This window comes from Sphaerodactylus townsendi, linkage group LG02 (genome assembly GCF_021028975.2).
Source record: "Sphaerodactylus townsendi isolate TG3544 linkage group LG02, MPM_Stown_v2.3, whole genome shotgun sequence".
In the NCBI taxonomy this organism is placed as follows: Eukaryota; Metazoa; Chordata; class Lepidosauria; order Squamata; family Sphaerodactylidae; genus Sphaerodactylus; species Sphaerodactylus townsendi.
The window spans coordinates 162,829,766-162,835,765 of NC_059426.1; positions in this window are offsets into that span (position 1 = coordinate 162,829,766).

The following is a 6,000-nucleotide window of genomic DNA, read 5'->3' on the forward strand; positions in this document are numbered from 1 at the left end:
GGAATGTCAAAGTCTGGGAGCCAAAAGCCACAAGAGTCATTATTTTGTATAATCAGTACAAAAATTGTATTTGTTTAAAACCTGCAAGAGCTGATTAAATCCCACAACTTCTGGGAAGAACGCATGCCTTTCTTGACCTTGGCCTTTCCCAGAAGGATTGCTGCCATACTTTGATGCATGTCAACGCATTCTCGCAAACAATCCTGTTCTAATTAATTTCACCAGCCTCTGATTTAATCAAGCTGCCTTCTGAGAGAAGGTTATAACCTGGATGCTTTTGAGACATCTATACACAAATTCCTCCCGCTTTACTCTGCTCTGTCATTTTTAGAGCCAAGGTCATCCTCCAAAAACACCTTTATTCGGAAACAGGCAAGCAGAAGTTTGACAAGGGACCACATTTGGATTAAGTTACACTGAGGATTCCTCCATAACAAAAATGGTATGAAATGATTATTCCAGAAAACAGCAAGTGTGTGTGCAAGTCAGCCATTGTAGGACAAGCCACAGAAGAACAAAGATTCTCAATGTGTAATAGTTATTTGGAGTAAAAGACAAATGGCATTTGCATTGCATCATCCAAAGCAACTATCAAGGTTAACTTTAAAAAAACCTATGATGCTATCAAGTCACAGCTGGGTTATAACAATCCTGTAGGGTTTCCATGGGCAACAGACGGCCAGAGGTTGGCCATTTCCTGTCCTCTAGCAACCCAGGATTTCCTTTTGCTGGCCTCCCATCCAAATACTAACCAAGGGTGACCCTGCTTAGCAGCCAAGATGTGAAGAGATCAGACTACACTGGCCATCCGGTCAAAAAACGACGTTATATAAATTATCAGATGCAGCAAGCTGGCTTCTATGATTCAATTTCATTAATAGAAGAAGTGCTGAAGCAAGTAGCTTGATTTCATTAATTCTGCCTTCCTGTTTACAAGGAGACCCAGGGTAGCGTATAATCACCATCCCTTCCTCTCCCCACAACAGACACCTTGTGAGGTAGATGAGGCTGAGAGAGTTCCAAAGAACTGTGAGAGATCATTCCAAGGTCACTCCCCAGCAGGCTTCATGTGCAGGGAGAGGGAACAAATCCAGTTCACCGATAAAGCCCGCCACTGTGGGAGGAGTGGGGAATCAAACCCAGTTGTCCAGGTTAGAGTCTACCTGATCTTAACCACTACCCCATGCTGGCTCCCATAATAGCAGAATCGTCTGCCAACAAAGGAGGCATGTTCCAATGACAGAAAGCTCCATCCTTAGCCAAATGGAACTAGGCATCCAACTCCTGTTTCTTCAGTTTTCCATTAGTCACAGATGCATACGCTGTTTGGCTGGATTTCAGAGTATTTGTATCTCATAAAAAGCTTTCATAGGAGGAGCAGACTCATCTACTATGCAGATACATTTGTTGAACATGATCACTCTTAAGAAACAGACCACATATAGAGAGGCCGACATTCTGAATTGTGCAAATCAGTATGAGTATCCATACAGTAAACTTTGTCTCTGTCAAAAAAAAAAGGAGAGAATACTTTTTTACTTTACCTGATCCAATTTATTAATACATGTTCTTTGGAAGGCTTTACTGGCATCTGATGAAGCTTATCTAGTACATGAGGGTAAATCCATTGTGTGACAACAGAAAATAACCCATCTCAGCTCAGACAAAATGCAGCAGCTGCTCCTTAGTAAATATTTAAGAAAGTGTTGAGAAATCGGTTTGAGGCCATCCGTATTCTGATTTTTTTTTCCCCTGAATTTCATATACTTTAGCAAGCAGAGTGAATAATTTGGGCATCAAATTCTCCTCACAAACATAATTTGGGAAATCAAATAATTCCATCGATCCCATAAAGCAGTGGCTCCTCTCTCACTGTACCAACCGGTCCTCTGCTCTGCCCTCCCCCCACCCCATTCCAGAGTCTATTCTATTTTTTTATTTAAAATGGGCTTTGCTGCTAGTTTGGTTCATAAATCAATTACAATCATATTGTATTTTTTCTGTCATGGAAATGCCGTACTTGCTGCTATCAACTCTATACTCCTAATGTAGTGCCTTTGCTTAAAACTCTACTTTCACCTGTTCATTCATGCCTCCGCAGGTCTTCTAGGAGAAGATATTTGTTAACCACTCCTGAATAGTTTCTCCTTTGGCAGTAATGGCCCACCAAGCTGTTAGATCTCAACTCCTGATCCACTAATTCAATGATAGGCTCCGAAAGCAGGAAAATGCATACTGTCAGGAAGGGCAGAAAGCACCTCCTCGTTTAATTGAATGTTTGCTCCAGAAGGCAATTGACTTTCATGAGAATGTACTACCAATGAAAGATAATAGCAGCCTCCCACTTTGCTTAGATAGATTTTACACAAAGAGGCATTTCTAATATACTCTATCATGGTTTTGGTACAGAGATATATATTGCCTCGGTTATATTGATATGGTTGGATTCCAGGTCTACGTTTGGGTCCCCAAGATTAACTGCTTCCAGAAATAAATCTTGAAATGGTGGAAACTTTTAAGATTGTATTTACATTAACTTCACTATACCCCGTTTTCCAGGTATAAAGAGTTAATCTTTGATCTCCAGAGATCCAAAGCATCCAAAGAGATTCAGCATGAAGTTGTGTTTTCAGTTCATCTGTGGCTGGCATCTTCAGAGGATCCTCTGAAGATGCCAGCCACAGATGCAGGCGAAACGTCAGGAGAGAATGCTGCTAGAACACGGCCATACAGCCCGGAAACCACACAGCACCCAAGTGATTCCGGCCGTGAAAGCCTTTGACAATACAGATCCAAAGCATCGTCCATGGGTCACGTCTCTTCCATTTTATCTTCGCAAGGCTGTGAGGCAAGGGAAGCTGACAGTATGTGTGACTGGTTCAAGGTCACTCTGTGAGTTTCTTCATCCGAGTGGGGATTCAGACCTGGGACTCCCGTTTTCTAGGCTTGACCACTGTAACCACTACACTTTTATAGCCTGCCCTTAATGTAAGGTTACAGGGAAGTAGATGGCATGGATCCTGCCAAAGGTTTCCATTTGTGAAAGTGCAACGCCAACAGCTCTCCACTCCTGCTCAAAACAATGCCCTGAATACTGTTCCTGTGGGATGGGGACCCCCCTCCAAAAAAAACTTATGGGAGGTAAATTAGGGGGGCTGGATCACCACTTCTTTCCCTTCTTTTGTATTAGTTTGTGTAGTGGTTAGATGTAAAAAATTAATAAAAAATATTATAAAAAAGGAAGTGGGTGGATAATGACCACCCTTTTTTTAGCTCTTTGGGGACTCTGAAACCTCTTGGGGGCCTGTTGGCCCAAATAAGGATGCTGGTGAGCCCTGAAGTCATCCAATGAGGTGAACTTAAGATTGCCTCTGGTATTGTGGGAATCTGGAACGATAACTCGATCAATAGCGGTACGATGGCGAAGTGGCAATCCCAAGAGACCAGGCCATAGTGGTCCCCTTTTTAAGGGTATGCAAGATATCATCAGTCTTAGGATTGAAGAGGTTCTTCCCATCAAAGGGGAGATCTTTAAGCCTCAACTTTGTATCTTGCGCCAAGATGGATGAATGAAGGCAGGTGTGGTGACAAAGGCAAACTGCAGAGGCCATAGAGTTGAAGGCTGTATCATGCCTCACACCACTGACTAGTTGGCAGCCCAGATGGCCTCCTTCACCATAGGTAGTATTAGCTAAGGCTTTGTATTTGATGGGGAAGTGATCAAATAATCTGGCTGTCTTTTCCCAGAGTTGGATCTGGTGCTGTACCATGTCACCCTGAAAATTTGCAATTCAAGTGCACTATGGGTGTAGAACTTCGTCCTAAGGACGTCAAGTTTTCTACCCTCCTTCCAGCACTGTGATGACTGACACAAGCAGGAGACGTATGGAGTCAGGTCAAAAAATCACTATAATGTCACTCCCTTGTCAAAGACTCAGCATCGGGGAAATTCTTATCTGATGAATTCAAACACCTCAGAGGGAAGCGTGGTTGACAGACAACTGCTATCGCGGTTAGGCGATCTTCGACAGCCATCCATGCGTGCCCTAACCAGAGGAGGTGACTAATGCTGACCCAACCCATCTTGCCAGGACTCTGTCCTGAAGGGGAAGGTGGCAATTTACTCGGTGGTGAGGAAGATTTGGAGCAGGTGTACTCTAATCTGCAGGAACCAGGTTTGATCCCTCGCTCTGCCGCCTGAGCTGTGGGGGCTTATCTGATCAATTCAGATTAGCCTGTGCACTCCAACACACGCCAGCTGGGTGTCCTTGGGGTAGTCACAGTTCTTCTGAGCTCTCTCAGCCCCACCTACCTCACAGGGTGTTTGTTGTGAGCGGGGAAGGGAAAGGAGATTGTCAGCCCCTTTGAGTCTCCTATAGCAGAGAAAGGGGGGATGTAAATCCAACTCTTCTTTTTCAAACAATAATTTGGAATAATTTATTAAATGTGGTAGAATAGTGCAATTCAGACACCTGCCCTTCTATCTGATTTTTCAAGGCTGCTTTAAAAAATATGCTGTATCAAAGAACATAAGAAGAGCTTGCTGGATCAGACCACTGGTCCATCTAATCCAGCATCCTATTACTATTTCGGTCCAATTACGGAGCATAGGTGCCAAGGCCTTTCCTCCTGGCACTGGGATTCAGAGATGGACTGCCTCTGAAAGTGGAGGCTCCTTTTCGTCATCCTGATTGACCTGTCGTCCACGAATCTGTCTGGTCTCCTTTTAAAGCTGTCTATGTCAGCGGCCATCCCTACATCCTTTGGCAGAAACTTCCATATTTTAACCATTCTATGTAAAGAATTTTCTATCCTCATGGATGGTGAGAACAAGCCATCCACAGGAAATTTCTCCCCATTCATTTGGTGCAAAATGCTTGTGATGCAGAATCAGGGGCATACGGCCTATAGGGAAATTGGGGTCACCCATATCCCCGGACGCATGCCACCAAGCCCCACCCGTAAGCAAAGGGGTGGGGTGGGGATACCCAGAGAAGAAGTTGTCTCCGGGCACCATTTCCCTCCAATACACCTCTGTATAGAATGCTTCATATTTGAAAGTCACCTGCCCTTTTGGCAGAAGATAATTAAGGGATAATAAAGAGAAGACTCTTTACCCTGTTCATTATTCCCAGCACAGAACTCCTGCGGATCGGCTTTTGATTCCTAAAATGGCTTCACGCCCTAGTAAGACTGAGGGGAAGCTCAGAAACACTCCCCCCTTTTCTGACGGCCGTGAGAGCTTCGCTTATCTGAGCAGGGTCTTCTGCAAGTGCAAACCTGCAAAGGTGTGAAATCAGCAAATGCCCACACACACATGCGGCACCCGTGTGGCATCTGTCTTGAGAAATAGCCTGCCTGACAAGGTCAGGAAGGCTCCCGGTGTCCTGAATTTCCTCCAACTATATAAAACTGAATTATTCAGAAGCAATTTTCTACAAAGGGAATAGGGTTGCACTGAACAGAATGGTTCACAAAATTCTTGGGTAAATGATTAGGGACTGTGGTCTAGCTTGCATTACCTTGTGCTGTAAGTTGCATCCTACTATATAACGTTATATAGTATCAGGTTGTGTATCGTGTTCATATTCAGCCTTCATCTCTGTCTTCAGGTTTCTGGCTGGCAGTTGTCTATAATCCAAGTCCTGCTGCCTTGTTTACTAAATAACCCATCCTGTTGGTTGTACTGACGCATTGTGCATAATCTGCCTCGAATACCAGTGAGTTAGATGGACTATAAATAATGTAAAATTAAAATGAAAACCCTCTATTATTGAACCATGAGAGTGGTGTGGAAACGGCATGTGTGGAGTGGGAATTCTGGGTAATCTTGCTCTGAGGAGATTAGGTTATCCTAAAACAGTGGTGGCGAACCTTTGGCATTCCAGATGTTACGAACTACAATTCCCATCAGCCCCTGCCAGCATGGCCAATTGGCAGGGGCTGATGGGAATTGTAGTCCACAACATCTGGAGTGCCAAACGTTCGCCACCACCGCCC